The sequence below is a fragment of the Enoplosus armatus genome, chromosome 11, assembly GCF_043641665.1.
Source record: "Enoplosus armatus isolate fEnoArm2 chromosome 11, fEnoArm2.hap1, whole genome shotgun sequence".
Lineage (NCBI taxonomy): Eukaryota > Metazoa > Chordata > Actinopteri > Centrarchiformes > Enoplosidae > Enoplosus > Enoplosus armatus.
The window spans coordinates 15,235,511-15,253,781 of NC_092190.1; positions in this window are offsets into that span (position 1 = coordinate 15,235,511).

Genomic DNA, 18,271 nt, shown 5'->3' on the forward strand with positions numbered 1-18,271 from the left:
ATCAATGACAGAGTATCACTGAAGAGCAGTCATGAGACTGAAGGAATAAACACTAAGAGGGGACACTAAGGTTTTAAAGATGAAATAAAGATGAATATTTTTCTGCCAAATCGCTAAATTTCTCTTAACTTTCGAGAAAAACAGGAATGTTCTGCAGGAAGCTTTGGAGTAATGCTTCTTTAAGCAAATTCACAGCAGGCTGCGAGTCGAAGTGAGTGATGACCCAGCAGAGATGCAGGCCTGTATCCCAACATTATGTGACAATAAACCATTAAAACAAATGTTTTCTCTCAACTACATTTGCCACTATGGACTACAACAGGTTTTATCTGGATCATAAAATGTGTTTATATTCCTCACATCGCCATGAGAAGCTCATTTGCTCTCCAGGAGATGGCGCTATTGGCTCACATCATATCCACGTACAAACAATTCAATTCAATTCAATTTTATTTATATAGCGCCAAATCACAACAAAAGTCATCTCATGACACTTAACAAATAGAGCAGGACTATACCGACTCTTTATAATGTTATTACACAGACCCAACAGTTCCCACCATGAGCAAGCACAAACAGTGGGCTATCTCCATATAGCTCCGAGGAAAGTCTTTCATTTTCTTAAAAAACACATCTGGGTGTTTTTGCTCCATGACTGGAAAGGTCTGGTGGACTGGAGCTCTACAGACGTACAGAGGGGGGTCTGCCAGCATCACACAGATCCGGCTGCTCTCAGTGATGTTATTAGTGAATTCATAGTGACACGGTCACAATTACATGTTGACTACATGTGTTGAATGTGTATTAACAACCCATACAGTATTTATACATTACATTTAGTTTAATATTTCATGATAGAGGTAACTCTCATAAACTACAGCTCTTTATTGACACAGGTGGCTGGCGCATGCTGGGAGCTCTCCAAGGTCCTGAACCAACACTGTATTGGGTAAGTAACAGGCAGCAGAACAAAAAGCTCTCGTACTTATGCTTGTGTTTTTCCCCCTATTATTACACTGGATGTAATTATATCTCTGTTGCATAATCTAGCATGAGAGCGTGCTTACCAGAAACCCTACTTGCATGTGAGAAGTAAAATGGTTTAGCGTGTGGAGGGTGCGTTTCAGTGGGGGTGATTATACAGTCTTCAGTACAGTATGTCATAATGTGCCAAAACAACAACCAAGAAGCTCCTCTGAACATAGAACATGTAAATGAGGCTGAGTTGTTTTGATCATACCACTGAACATTTTTGTGTTTTTTTAATCACTTTTCATATTCTAATTTCCTTGTACGCCATCCATACTGTCTACCCCTCCTCTCTTTGCTCGTATCTTTCTTCTTTCTCTCTCCCTTACTTTCTCCCTCTCCTCCTCCCCTGTCCCTCCTCTCTTCCTCCCGTCTCTCCGTCTCTTTATCCCCGACAATAACAACATTTGGCCACGAGTCACCGAGCCTATTAGTCCCCGTGTACTCACATGAATAGCTCCTCCGCACCCCCCTCTAGCGCTGCGGGAATGGTTTAACCCGTTATCCACAGCGAGAGAGACGGAGAGCACAAAGGAAGCGCATACACTGGACGTTCAGGGGGGATATAATAGGACAGCTTGATGTAAACACGGAATAAAAAAAACCGCAAGACAGCCTCTCCATTTCCCGTCGCACCGGTCCATTATCGGCGGTTAATATTACATGAGGTCCTGGCTGACTAACAGCGCGTCTGTCTGGACACCGAAAGGCGGCCAGTAAGTGAAAACATTGAAGCCAAGAGTGGATGAGAGGGGAGAGGAGTTGAGCATTGTTTCATCAGCGCTTCAGGGTTTTCTGGAGTTGGTCTCTGGTTTTGGACCGAACCCGGTTCACCGAGACCACGAGGATGGGTCTCTCAAGCTGACCAAGCAGACCAAGTGGGGGTTTCTTTTAATCTGTTTTCCTCTCTTGGACTCGGGGATGACAAAGGAAACAACACGCTGATATGTTGCATTTCTGAGGTGAGTTGAGTTTTCTTTGTTCACCTCACATTACAGTTATGTTATGCTAGCATTGCACATAGATGTGTTTTTCATTGAACTGAGTCTACCGCGTGGCTTTATTTCAAGTGTAACGTTTTGTCCTGTTATCTCCACCCAACAGAAACATCCAAATTTCCTACTGTTAAAATGGTTCCCTGAAGCTAATTATGTTCCCCACAGCCTCCTGCCCGTCACTGTAATTGCCTTTGAAAATGAGACACATGGAGGGCTACCTCAGCCCCGCTATTGTTTCCCCCCTATTGTTGTCCAAGCGTTGCTTAACGGAACATTTGGTGCTCTAACACAAGACACGAGCACTCCAAGACCTCGCGCGACGGTCGATCGGACGATCAGTGACAGGCAGATGAATCCTTCATGGTGTGTGGGAATTAATCATTTAAAAGACTAAACTCCGAACCCGTGTGCATGATTGGGTTGGACAGCGTGTAAACACTGGGAGCCAAATTGATTTCCACTCGCGGAAAGTCACTTGCATCCATATCTATCTATCTATCTATCTATCTATCTATCTAGATTAATTAACTAGTTTCAAACATTGAGAGAGAAAGAGGGAAAATATTTTCTCTCTCTGGCTGGATTTCTCTCCCACCTCCTCTCTTCTTCAGGGCACAGTAATGGCACATGAAACGTCTTCATAATTAGTAGTTTGCCTGAGCAAAGAAGAAGTAATTATAGGCAGCAAGCCTGCTGAGCTAAGTGTGCAGGCATTTTTCTTTTATTTCCTTTGTTAAACATGCAAATGTTGTCTTTTTGTACCACATGCTACTTCTATTCTGAAAATGGCACAGCTTGAACTTGTGTGTTCTCTCTCCCGCCTCTGCAGTTTAAGATAACATTATTCATGAATGGATCAAAAGCAAACCATTCGGCATGAAAAAACAGTTCCCCAGTGTTCCCCTTATTTGTTGGTACTAGTAAAGTGTTTGGAACTGTATATGTTAGCATATGTGTGGCGTGCACAGCTGTCCATGTGTGATCTTTACAATTACAATGACCAATGACCATTAATTTGTAAAATGACATCCCTGAGCTGGAGATCTCTTGAAATATAATGGTGGATTTGAAGGCTGTGCAGTGTTTGAATAGAGGGTGTGAAGGAAAAGACGACTGTAAGAAGCATGAATAAGATGCAATGTGAAGACCCTACTGTGCAGCTAGTTATTTACTTTGTGCTTTTGTTCGGCTTTGTAATGCATTAGAAGGTGCACTGGTGTCAACCCACAGAGTTCTTCGTAGTGCTATTAAATCTTTTAATAAGACTCTCCTTCCGTTTGTGAGTCATTTCCTGGGCTGAACTTTAAAGCTGTGGTCTTGGTTTTTGGAAAATAAATAGCCACCATTTAATCAGATAAAAACGTGGCTCAGCATGCATGTTGTTTGTTAGGAACATCCAATATTTACAGTCACATGTTTGCATTCTACTGCAACAGTGTGCACAACTGCTGGCAAGCGTGTTGCTTCACTAGAGCAGTTGGGGGTCCCTCAACAACAGGGCACTGTCACAGGAGGTATTGAGCAGAATGAAAGTGCTCAACACTTACTTTCATCCGATGATCTCCAAATGTTCCGGCCAGCAATTTTCCAGTCAGATCCCCATTTCTCTAATAGGCCAATGGTACAAACACTGTGTTTACTCGGGTTGTCAGGTGTTATTTTCATGCACTGTTCTCTACTGACTCAATGTTTGAATAATGACACCTCTTGAAATCCCACTTCAATCTCAGCGCCATGCAATGATTGGTTAGATCCATGTTTTTAGATAAGATAATAATAAGAAGTTAGAGGACAGCGAAGGGATAGAAATGTGACAACATACCATGCACTGGGATTCAAAGTCTATTAAAGACTGTTTGAATGAAGCGCCCATATGGTGCTTTGCTGATAGTTGTATAACCATAACCAAGAGCCAAGCAGTCCTCAGACTTAGGACTTCGGCCAAAGTGACAGGCTCAGAGTTGATGAGAAGTCTGGCCAGAAGTAAAACATCCTGTCTCCTTTTAACCTAAGCTGGCAAAGGTGTGAAAAGCTGGTGAGGGTTAGGGTTCCTAAGGATTTGAACAACCATAAGAACAGAATATCTTAATTTTTTCCCCCAGACCTCTTCAAAATATTCTACACTTAAGAACTAGCCTAGTTAAGGCAAACAAACAGAGATTTTCAGTGTGGAGAGGAAAGCTTTCAACCTCACAAATATTGTTTCAAGTAAAAAACAGTCTTAAGATCGATCTAAATAGAAACGCTTTAACGCTTTATCTCGGTGTTGAGGTGAGGATGGGTACCAATGAGACTATTATTCATACAATTCATACAGTTCAAGGATTGCCTGTGTTGCTTGCACTCTGCTTTGACGACTGGTTATGTAAGTGCAGGGAACATAAGCCAAAAGACTCAGACTCAAGACTGAGCACAAAACGTCTACAGGGGCTTCTCTGTCTGACAGAGCTACTCTGCAAAAGGCCTCAATGTTCTTGATATATACAAGAAAGATAAGAAAGATGGATGGGAGGTTAAAGGGGGCGGGCAAAGAAACAGTGAGGAAAGACTGTGAGTGAAGATGGGAGTTATTAGAGCAATTCATATTAAGAGTGAAGTGAAATGAGAGATGGTAGGAGGAAAAAGGTGGAGGGGGCAGGGTTATGACTTATGAAAAGTGAAGATGGAGACAAATACAAAAAAACCCAGAGGGAGGGAGGGGAGAAGAGGAAGGGGAGAAGAGTTAGGAGAGAAAGGATGAGTGCAAAAGTGAAGGGGAGAGAAAGGGTAAAGTCGATCCTAATCCCATTAATACACACCAGTGCTGTCCTTCCCGCTGGCGTATACACATGCACACACACACCACGCACACTGGTTCAAAGTACTGGTGAGATATATTGCTGTTTATTATGCAGCTCACCAATACACTGCCTGGACGTCCATTTAATGATTAGAGCACTCTGTACACTAAATGTATGGTGGTCAGGACGCCGTCAGTGTAATGAGGACAACGTCAGCTCGGGAGCCACTAGTTTCCACCAGATCTGACTCACAGCGTGTAAGAGCCCTCCGGCAATGTGGCTCGTGTGTGTGTGTGTGTGTGTGTGTGTGTGTGTGTGTGTGTGTGTGTGTTAGGCTGTAATGTTGGTTTGTAGCTGAAAGAGTCTCCATTCTGTCTGAGCAGACACATCTGCAGCATCTGCCAACGTTTATGTCGTAGATGCGAACGATATCTTACAAACGTCTGAAAAACTTGTGTGTGTGCAGATGCAGACATTTGTATATGTGTTGTGTGTGCAGTGTGTGTGAACTTTATGTGTTGACTATGTGCTTGCTTGCACATTAGCGAAGACTCAGGAATAAGACGTTTTGGAATAGGAAATACTGGTTCGTCCTCATGAGAATTGTGGTTGATTTTTAACTTAAATCTGGCCAAGGAATCTATGAGTAACTTGTCATCCCTCATTTGTTATATATAATAATACTGTATGTATGTGGACGTGTGTTAACACAGGCAAATATCAACAAGTAAATACAGTAAATTGAGCCAACGAAGCTACAATTGAATACAGTAATTCAGGACGGGTCTACAGAGAGACAGAGCTGTGAGCAGCATGGCTAATAGAAACAGTGAAAGGTAGAAGGCAAAGATTTATACAGAGAAACTGTGTATTTGTGTGTGTGTGTGTGTGTGTGGGTGTGGGTGTGGGTGTGTGTGCGCGAGTCTGCGTTCCTGTATGTCCTGTTTTCACACCATCACAGGATGTACTGTGTGTTCACCACTCGTGAAAAGGAACCAAGTATATTTGCTCAAGTCCTGCACAATTCTTAGGTTTACGTACTTTACTTGAATATTGCAATTGTTTTCTTTATACTTCTTCTCCCCTACATTTCAGTGGCACATATTGTATATTATATTAGATGTACCTGAGAGTGGGAATGGTTGTCTGTCTCTATATGTCAGCCCTGTGATTGACTAGCAACATGTCCAGCATGTACCCCGCCTCCCGCCCAATGACAGCTGGGATCGGCTGCAGCCCCCCCCACGACCCTCTAAAGGATAAGCGGTTATAGATAATAGAATGGATAATGTTGAATATGTCCATCCATCCATCCATCCATCCATCCATCCATTTTCTCCCTCATATGCTGGGTCACGGTGGCAGCAGGCTATATATGTATAAAGTTTTATACTATACATAAAACTTCCCAGCAGCATATCAAGTTTTTTGAATGAGCTCCACCTCGACCAGATAAAGCATTAATGCTGTTTATATACTAATCTATAAATAATAATAATCCAATTATTTCAGTACATTTTGCTGATAATACTTGTACGTGGGGGTATTTCTATTTTTCTTAAGTAAAAGATCTGTATACTTCTTTCACAACTGGTGTTTGCACTGGTACATTGTTGATCAGCAGCTGTAGGCCCCTAGTGTATGTGCATACCTAGCAGTCATACTTTCAGAGGAAAAAGTACAAAAAATATTTTTTTTCTTTCCTTTTTTTCTTTTATGGCTCGCTGAAAGCAGAAACACTAAAATAACGCAGCTTGAAAATAATTACGTAGGAAATGGAGGCATAATGGTTTTGTAAGAAATGGCAAATCTGATAGATAGATAGATAGACCTCACTTAGATAGATAGACCTCACTTACCTGAATGAAAAAGAGTTGCTCTGAAAATTGTTAGTTTGATGCCTTTTGAGTGTTCGTTTTGCAGTGTAGTCATACAGTTCTGAACAGCCACTATCAGCTCATTGGGGGGCATTTGGAAGGAGACAAATGTACCCACGTGGGATTGAAGACAAATTTTAACACTGTGGCTTAAAGTAGGTCTAGTGTTCAGCAAGAGAGAAAGAGAGAGAAAGAGCAAAGTGGTTGAAAGCAGCAGTGAGATAAATGATGCTGGGAAAAGAGAGACGGTGAAAGACAGAGAATGAGCTGTAATCTGATGAAAGCCTCTTTACTCCCCTGTCACCTCACCTTCAGGCCACAAGCAATGACCACGGCTTAGAGGGGGATCAATGCTGAGGCCACCAACATACAGGCGCGCGCACACACACACACACACACACACACACATATACGCTCTTCAGATCACTTCACTTTAGGTGCTCGAGGCTCCCCATAGTACACATGCAACATCTGAAGATACACCTGAGATCACTGCACGGCAAAGCAGGTTCTGCTCACCTCCAGACTTGGTTGTTGCACCTAATACGTAATTTGCTAAATGGATGGATGAATAGATGCATGAAATGGGAATGGGCGAGAGGACGATTGGCTAGAGATGAGGACATTATGTCTAGAATAGTCTATGGACATGCTTTTATCTCTTGGTGTTTTTTTTTATGTATGTATGTACGTATGTACGTATGTACGTATGTACGTATGTATGTGTGTGTGTGTGTGTGTTGGTGGGCGGATGTGTGAGGGTCTATAGGTCACTCAGACATCTCAATAGACTTGCAGCTCAAAGGGAGAGAGGGAGAGTGTGAGGAGAAAGTTAACAGCTCCCATACAAATCACCCTCCTACATTTAAACCCATTGACCCAGGCAACCAAATGACCCAAACCAAGGCTGTTTCACTGAGTGTCCTCTAGTTTACTTTTACTTTACAGATACACAAAAACAAGGTAAATTAAATGCATGTGTGCATGATGGAGGGGGCAGAGAGCTTGGAATTTGTGTTTATCTTTTAACCAGAAAACAAAATTACAGTAAGACGAGGATGCTGTGCTGAATGATTTGATACTTAACTGGGTATAAAATGTATATAAACATGTAATAAACATTGAATATCTGTACAAATGACTATTAACTGTTACACTGTTGATCTGCAATACTTTTATTATTTATTATTATTATTATTATTATTATTATTAAATACTATTTTTAGTATTTCAGTACAGTAGATACAGTGGTTTCAGCAAAGCAGTCCAGTTCATCAAAGATGCAACAATGGAGGCATTTCCAAACAAGGCTATATGTGCCTTTCTGGTTACTATGCCAATTGACCAGGGAGCTAGTTCAGTGTGCACAGTCTGGCTTGCTAAGAAATAGACCTGCAATAGTGATTATTTACCTTATCAATGATTTATTTTCAATGAATTAGTTAATTTAGGCTAAAAATTGTCAAAAAATGTGCCTAATCAAAAGTTCCCAAAGCCCTAGCACCTGAAATAGCAAGTCTTGCACCCAAATATACAATTTGCAATGATATAAATCAAAGAAAAAACTGTTGTGTAAGCATTTTAAATGGCACACAATTGGTAACCATTGTAGGAAATAGTGGTAAGTGGTACAAATTCTGTACATTACTGCATCACTGTCATACCTATTATCACAGTAAGGAACATCCTCCTGTGTATAACAAAGGTCACCGGTGCGCACGTACTGCTCTTTTCTTAAAACACTGCACTTATAGAGCTATACATTGTCACATCACTGCCAAGCTCATTATTGAAATAAAGGCCATTGTTGTGTGTATATTGGTAGAACTGAGATAATTTTACATTACATCTCAATGGTCTATAAAATAACAATAATTGCACTGTGAATGAATCGCTCTGTGTCTTTATTCTACAGCAGAGTGCATGAGAACAGATTCTAGATAGGACTGTTTTGCATTATTTCTTTGATGTCAGATTTGTCTCGAATCCTAAGCAGATTCTAACTCTGTAAGTCTCTTTCTGCTTTCCCCGCAACACACACACACGCACACACACACACACACACACACACAGTAGTAGTCTCCCCAGTGACAGATGGGCAAGATGGAAACACAGTCATCCTGTTAGTAACCATGACATCAGCAACAGTGTTACTCACTGTCACATGTACATGAATGCTCTCCATCTCTCGTTCTCTAAACTGGAAACAGAGCAGAAGAGCGAAGGTGCTGACAGATAGTAACCATGACGTGACACTCTGTCACTGTCTCTCTGTTCAGAATCAAGATCCTAAATCTTATTGGGATATGAGTCTCCGCCATGCAGTAGGCACAGACAAATGAATGAGAAAAAGCCAAACTGACAGCAAGGGAGTCGGATATACATCTGTAGAAAGACACAAATGATGAGTCAGACCATGCAGAGACTGTTACATGGAAAGTCAAATAGTTCCGGTTTATGGATTACACATTCGCTTCCCAGAAACACTGACTCTCTGCATCCCTGTCCCCTACTGATAAACAACTGTTCTGGATTAATAATGCTACATTCATTAGCAGCGTTCAGTGCTGATCAGAGCGTCTGGAGGTTGGGGTGTGGATAGCTGTGTAAGGGTTGTTGTGTTGTCCTGTTTCATAATCTTAATATGTTTACAGTATTATAGTTTTCATAGTATGCATGATCCTTACCATTTTGCAGATACATTAAATACAAATTTTATGTCTGGTATACTGTCCTTCAAAGAACAAGACTAAGATCCATGCTAACGGCTAACCCCATGCTAGCGACTTCAGCCATGCTAGTGAGGCTAGTGGTTCTTTGAGCTAAATGCTAATTTCAGCAAGCTAACATACTCACAATGATAATGCTAGCATGCTGATATTTAGCAGGTATAGTGTTTGCAATGTTTACCATTTAGTTAGCATGCTAACATTTGCTAATTATCACGAAACACAAAGTACAGCTGAGACTGATGGGAATGTTATTATACTTACAGGTACATTGGACAAAGTGAAACTTTGATCTGATAATTGCATTTAAAAACAAATGCCTACTACTGAAAATGTGCTATTAAGATATGACAATATGGATGCAATTCAAAGGAGAAAAGATTGCTGTCTCTACAATCTAGTGATCCTGTCTGTTGTATCTTGTTAACATCACCAGGGGGAAAGGCTTAATATCTCAGTAATAGCTTTAGTGATATTAGCAAGGTTTACCTCTAAAACATTTCACCTTAGACTAACCAGGCTAAATCTCCATCTTGCTTTAACCTACTGAACTATGACCCACTGAACTCCCCTCCCCATAGGTTGTATTGTATCCTCACACAAGTCATCAAGTGATACAAAAAGAATTATTACATTACATTAGTCACAGCCAGTATCTAATATTCGGTCTAATCTGATGAGCTAAGTACACTTAGGTACATTTAAAAATCAATATCACCACATAGCATCTATTTAAACCCTCTATATGTACCCTCTATATGTACTGTATATATATATATATATATATATATATATATATATATATATATATATAACCCTATATATAGGGTTTAAATGGTCAAACATTTTAATACCTCTAGTCTTATTGTTTGCTTTTAATCATCCAAGTTTTAAGATAGCAGAGATTTGTGCTCCCACCTCAATACAATAGCGGTGGATGGATTTTTTTTAGTGTTTCTCATAGCATTGAAAAACTACTTTTAAAAAATTCAACTTTTCAGGAGCAAGCTGTTCCTGTTACTCTGGACAATCCACAGAACACGCTCTCAAGAGTTTTCTGGGGACTGTTTCTTCAATAGTAGTTCCAGTGAAAACCGTTCAGAGCGAGGTCTGTTTATTATCCAGAGTAATGACACCAGTGTTTCTGGAAAGGCAACATCGAGAATGAAATTCACACACACAGTCATTTTATTGGAGAAATCTCTGAGACAAATATCTCAAACCCTGGACAAATGAAACCAAAACCATCTGCGTGTCAACATGTCGCTACAACTTTGCTTTCTTGTATTGGAGCTTGAATCACAGTCAGATTTTTAACTTTCACAAAACAACAAGCTAGAGGAATCCAAGAGATGCTACTGTGTTGATTCTGTAATGCTGATACAAAGAATGTGATGAGCATTTTCAAAGAGACACTTCTGTTGACCTGAGGTCTGGTTGTGTTGAGGATGACACTGAGGCAGGAAACTGACCTCAAGTTGCCAGTACTTGAAAGCTATTCTTTCTTTTGATTTTTTTGTGAAGTCAGGCTCAAGCTGTCTTAGAGGAAACATTCATTTTAATTTTGTTGTTCTCTGCAAACACACTTTTGAAAAGAGGATGAGGTTCACAGTCGTAGTGTCCTAACCTGCAGGGACTTCCTAAATATGTGAAGGTTTGTGTTTTGAGTCTTTTCTGTCTGTGAAACATTTCTGCTGTTGATCTTGTTTTCTTTCTCTTCTCCTTTCATTCATTCTTTCTGCCCCCCCCCCCTCTGTCCAACCCTTCCAATCCCCACCCTGGAGAGCAGTGTGTCCTCGTTCTGGTGATGCTCTGTCGCCACCGCTCAGTGTGGGGCCTCTGAAATATTCATGCTGACACACATACACACACACCTAGAGACACACACACACACACACACACACACACACACAGGCACAAACACTCCCTGTCAGTTTGCCCATGTCAATAGAAGATTAGAAAATATAATTTATCTCGCAGCAGGTTTGGGGAGAAAACGCTTTACTCACGTGCAAACACACCCACGTCACCGCAAAGTCGACGAAGACTTCACTACTCTTCACATTCCTTGCAGAATGCAGTTTGATATTTACTTCACATTTCTTCCGTTTGCATTTGACATGATAATGTTAATGTTCGAGTGTGCAAGTACAGAATCAAGTATTTATACAGCGACATTCAGGGAGAGCAGCATCCTTCATGTCAACTATTTATATCAGTTGTAAGGGCACTGTCTTCTACAATAGATCAAAGATTTAAGGATCATAGATCTGTACAAGTCTGCGCATTCATAGAGGTGAAGGTGAAATCACTGCGCTGTGAATGGCAAGTTTCGAGGCCAGAGATACAAGCTGGCATGCAGCAGAACAAATCATAAAATCCTTATTACTGTGCCAGCAGTCTTCCGATTTGATCTGTAACCTCAGACTGTCTACTCATCTGGAGGAGAGAAGAACAGAAGCATAACTCCAAAGCAGAAAGGTTATTATACTGCCAGCGGTTTTGATATGTAACCTAACGTTATTGGCCTGTCGGGCTGACAGAGGCATGCAAGCAAGGACATGGCTGAGCAAATCATCATGTGAACTGTGATTTGTGTCAGGAGCGCTGCGGTGTGATTCAGTGCTCCCCGTTTGTCAGCAGGGAGGAAAGGCGAGCCTGTGAAACAGCATGTAGATGTTGGTTTCACTGCAGAGTTTACATACTAAAGCTCTCAAGTGGAGCTGATGGAAAGTGAAATCTTTCAGTGTTATTCAGTGCAGTGGAAACACCTGTGTTGCTAAAATCTGATTACTTTGATCTTCCTGCATTATTTTAACTAAACACCCCACTGTGTCCTTGCATGTTGCAAACTTCAGTGCACTTTTTATGAACGTGCAAGTACCGTGCACTGTAATGATTAGATCCATAGTTCAGTCTCTATGGGAACATAGTGCCACAGTGAAACAAAGACTGTTTTTGCACTGAGCAGTAACCTGCAGGTGTATTATTGTTGTTTATCACACAGAGAAACCCACAGTAATACAGGCTGGTCTCCTGCGTTGATATTAATTTACGGTGTGATGACTTCCCCCGCATGTTTTTGAGGCTGAGAACACTTCCATAATCCCCTGATGATTTTGGCTTTGCTTTTTGAATTGGTAGTAGGCATCAATCACACATGCAAAAATGAGCTCACAGCACAACTGAGACTATGTTCAGCTTAGGAGGAAGCTTTCAGATATGAATAAAGTGCAAATTATTAAGTGTGAAAGTGGCTTTAATCATTTTATGAACCTAAACCTCACTAAAGGTTACTGTAGACTTAATATTTTGATCCATCAAAACCCTCAACTAACCCCAAGGTTTAGGGCAAATGCCTACTGTCACAAGGTCCTTGCCATCAATGTGATGGTTTAGTCCAAGGTACTTTGTGTCTGTAGCACTGTCACACACTTGCATATAGGTTTTTCAGACCACTACACACTAGTCACTGCATTACACTTGCAAAGATGCTTAAACATCAAGGATGGGACTGTTTTGGGCTGTAATACTTTCACAGCTGATACCCCAGTATGTTGGTGATTCATAAAGAGGCATTGGCTGAATGGGGTCAGAGGTCAGGCCCGTCCTCTGCCAGGGGCCTCAATGAAACCATCACTGATTGGCTCTTAACATGCACATTCCCATGGAGACAAGCCCCTCTTCCCATTTGCAGGGTCCTTGTACTGGTGGTGGTTGTTATAGCAACCGACAGGACGTGACACTGTTGCATAATATGTTGTTTTTTTTCCCTCTTTCTTGTTCTGACCTTATTGGTGGGCTATTTTCTAATCATGTCATCTCTCTGTGGGTGTAGCACTTAACAGAGTTAGTGTCAGGTCAGCACAGAATTTGAATTGAAACTTTTCAAATTGACATTCAGCTTGAAGAGTCGGTTTAAACTGAGGATGATTACTAAAGTTTATTTAATGAAGCTGTCATGGAAATATGTATTGTTGCAGTGCTTGGGACACAGAGGAATGACATGGTACTCAAGCAGCAGCAGCATCACCTTTTTGTTTCTTTCTAATGATTTTTTTGGTTTATTAAATAACTTTTCCCCCTTTTTTCTCATTGGGACTTCTTTTGAAGACCCACTGGAATCACACTGATTGTGCAACACTGTCTCCTTGGGATTGTGGGGGTGTCAAGTGTAGCATGTAGCTTGCTTGTTAGCAAACATTGCATAACTAAGCAACATACCGCTTTCTCCAACAATTTATGTGACTTTGTGTTACAAAGAAATACATTTTTGTTTCCACTTGTACTTTTGGATGCAAGGGACATGCACAAGAATCAAAAGAAACAAAAATTACAAAATTGCAGTAGTAATCTTCTCCTCCAGACATTTTCCCACTGAACCTCCTGGCCCTCCACTACATCTGTTTTTCTATATCAGATTTTTTGGGAAATCAACAGTTAACAAGTTAAAAATACTATAATGCCTTGAGAAGTGCAGAAAGGTCCTTCATGACTCGGTATGTCTCTTGACAGAAAACTAAAATAAAGGCAGCTTTAGAGACCCAATCATTTGAGCACATTTTCACTTTGTCATTATTCACTTTGGCAGTGTGGTAGCATCCTATGTCATGCATTCTCAGCTGGATCCTTCTCCTGAGTACCTGTGGTGTAACTGAGCTGCAGCCTTCACAATCTGTTTCACCATTGGAGTCTGTCTTTCCAAGACAGGCAATTATGAATTGGATTTCCTCCAATTGCTTTTCAGGTTTTTGACCAACTTGGCGCAAAATGCAAACTGGTGCAGGTTTTTTTGTTTGAAATTGCAGATCTGGATGCAGGTGCATATCCAAGATTTGTTAACTTGCAACATGGGCAATTATTTTTCTTATTCTCCTTTGAACAACTGCACTTAAACGAATGAAACAAAAATCTCACACATGTATCCCACGAGTGTCTATTATCTCCAGAAGCAGATTAAGCATTTCTAAACATTTTCTACTTCAACATAGTTAGGGGATTGTACAGCCTTGGGTGAGTATGCGCTCTCGTAATGCTTTCTAATCACCATATCTGTGGCAACTTATAATGAAAATCAGTTGTCATAGAATAACAAGTCTGCAGAGCAGCAGGTGTGATGTGTAGGGGGAGCGCTCAGTGAACCAGACAGCTGAGTTTCTCCTGTCAAGAAGTGCCTACTCAATTGAATTTTCCTGCGCTAGGAGTGCTACTCTGTACTCGAGTCTAAGGATTTGACTTCAGAAATCAATCTAGTATCACACATTATCCTCCCAGTTGTTGTTATTGTACTTGACATGGCCGTATAGTACATGCTATGCAGCTAACATTGTTGCCACTGAAGACTGCTGCCTTCAAACCCCCTGTATTAATGCTAATCAGCTTCCGTTTAGCTCTGAGTCATACACTCGCAACGTCTCCCACAGGAAGCATCGTTTACACCGTATCATTCAACTGTCTAATACTAGCTTATAGTTCATCTTAATCTATGTTAATGCTTTTAATTCCATATTAATAGTGACGGAGAAGCCCAGAGGCACAGACTGAGGTGGGTGTTGCTGACATAATAACGGATCTGATGGAAGGTGCTGTGGCTAGGGCTTAAAAGCAATTACAGCTGACATTTAGATGTCTTAATGACACCTGGAAACTTTGAGCAGCTCTTTATTGAGACACTGCGGTGATCAGATACTGGCACCCATTTATATTATAGCTCACTGAATGTCAATTGTTATCTCTGCCATTAGATTTTTTTCAGTATACTGCAAACCTTTTCATTTCACTTTGCTCATAGCTTTCCACACTTCCATCATTGTTATACAGTTGATACAGTTGGTTATTGCAAATGAAAGCTATTAGACCGTGACTGATGTTGAGTGCACAATTGGTTGATTTTCTCCCCCAATGTGACTGCAAAGGAATTTGAAATCGAAATTGAAATCAGCCCACCACTGAGTTCTTCCTACTGTAGCCATAATGTAATGGTCCCTGCATTGTGATTTTACTATCTTATCTTGACCACTGTAAAACATATATTTTCACCAAAAATGCAAACCAATTTAATTTCAATAGCTAGTCTAATTGGACTACTTCATTGTGATTTCTTCTTGAATCCCACTGCTGTGTAGTATTGTTTTCTCCAACATGTTCACAACTTGTCATGCTGTAAAAACTTGAGTTTGATTGTACAGGACTCCGGAGGTGTTGTATTGCTAAAAATCACTGCAGCTGCTCTTGTGCCAAACAAGGGTTTACCTCCCCTGTGCAATCAGGCAGGCGAGTATTTGTGCACAGTTTGTATATTTGTGTATGCGTGTGCAAGAGTAAACGCAGGAGAGATGTCATCTGTACTCTGACATGACGAGTGCAGTGACCTGAAGGAGAAAACAAGACAAAGGTAATGGAGTAACAGAACTTAAAATGTAATACAGAACCACAGAGGCTGTATAACAGTACCTAACAGTTGGTTTTGAATGCATTCTATTACTATAGTAGAAGAAGCTGGTATGCTTTGGGGTTGGTTCTTAAGCTAATAAACTGTTCAGTACAATTGTTTCGAGTCTAATGTCAATTCCTTAAAGCCAGAGATGCAGCAGTGGAGAGGTTGTGGAACAGCTAATGGACTTTGGTACAAAGAAGTGCAAATGAAATGAAAAAGACATATTCCTTGTTTGTGTTCACATACTTGGCCAATAAAGCTGATTCTGATCCTGAAGTGCACGGCAGACTGTAATTTTGGCATGCAGGTGGGAGTAAAGAAGGTGAGAGCAGGTCGTCAATGGTCACACATGGCATGAATGGCTTAACCTTAGCGAGATATGATGGAGACAGAGAGCAACTCTGACGACTACATAAAAGATGTAGCATAATACTCATTTCCACCGTTGAGAGAGTCTATACGCTTAGTAGGTCTTAATTTGTGTCTCAGCTGGAAATGAAACCATTGGGTTAGGTGCCTGAATAAGTGTGGTCCTGTGTGTGGGTGTGTGTCAATGTTGTTTGAATAGCACCCATTACACTGCAACTGTATGGGGTTTTGTGCCCAATTTACTTTAAAGATGTGCTTTTAGAATTTACCTTAATGCTGTTATTTCGTACTAAAACTGTGAGGTCTATGGGTTATACTGTTATGTTCTGGTAGATTGTGACACAGTGATTGACAGTGACTGAATTTGCCTTCAGCTATCTTCACACACAATATGAGAAACAAAGCTGACTTTGATCACTTTTTATTAGCTGATGGCACTGATACTACCAAAAAAAGGACCAAAGTGGAAGCCCCAGGCACATTTTCATATGACAGAAGTCTGCAGAGACCTAAAACAAAATGCCTCTAAGAAAAAGGAAAGGATTGGAATTTCCAAGCAGTGTGTCTGAAGTTGACACTACACTCCTTATTGATCTGCTTGTGTCTTTTGGTGACACAAGGAGATCAATTAAGAATACAGTTATCAATACTAAGCTATATTATGTAACAGCACATGTCTTCATAACACCTCTTTTGATAAAAGGTTATAATATACATTACACACTGGGTACAGAAAAAAAAAGTCAGTAATTGCTCTGACGAACAGTGTAATAGCAAAAGCTCCATTTGCCTTATGGCAACATTTACACATTAAAGTCAATTAAATTGAATTATTTACAGAAGGTAATCACACTGAGTTACTGGTGCAATATAACCTTGCTTTTATATTAATATTGTGTTGGATTAGGTTAATAAACACAGTGTATGATTTAACTAAAGGTCAGAATCAATACTTTATTTTCATGTATAATTAACACACTAAAGTTGTTTGGTTTTGTTCTTCATTTGGTGTGATGTGTTTCTGGTACGTTTTTCCCTTTCCATCCCAGATGGAGAAAAGTCTTCTGTTCATTTTGTGCAAGGTTTCACCTGTTAATTGCACTCATAAACCTATGTCTCAAGAGTTTCTGTTCCTGGCTTCCTGTAATACTAGAAGCTAAAATGGCTGTTCAGTTGCTCATGTTTTCAATTTGTTTTTACACTTAAGCACACATTCCAGTAGTATCTCCTTTACATTGCAATTGCTATATTGAGGTATGATCCCCCTCTAATAACTACCTGCTAACTACCTTATTCATGCTGTGACTTAACTATCATATTTCTGTTTTTTACTCTGTTGCACTAAATGCCCCAGTAGAAAATGCATTATATTCAGCGTTTACAGTATGACCAATCAATACATGTAATATTCTCATGTTTCTATTCCTGATGAGTGTTTCATAATGATAGTTAAGTACTCATCAAACACTCACCACATACGTCAATACTGCAGCACTACTTTGTACCATGTAAAGTTATGACATAGTGGTCTTTCAGCTCGACAATACAACAGCAGCGAGTGAGTATTTGCTGATGTATTATTTCAAGTGAGTGATTAGAGCAGCGGCAGATCAGGACTAAGTCTAGATGTGAATGTTTAAGGGGTTTCGTTTTTTTATTCTTCTGAAAAACCTCAGATTTGTGGCACTAATACATAGCCCAAAAACAGTCTTGTGCTTGTGCCACAATTTCCCACAACATGCAAATGTATGCAAATGCATTCTGTTGATCTTTCCATGGCAACCATTATGTGTGTGCTGCAAAATCTTCAGCTACTGGTCAAATACTTTCACACCGTTGGCAACAATTTGCTGCGACCTCTTTACTATACATCCAAGTGAATTATAGTGGCTGAATTTGCACTTTTTTATTTTTTATTATGCAGTCATTTCATCTGCAGCAGTAGTTGTTAGAGTGGCTGTGCTGTGCTGAGATGTTTCTTTTTTCAAAACTGTAATGCATGCTTACTGCTCCGTCAGCACTCACAGCTGAGTACTTAAAATGAGCAATCAAT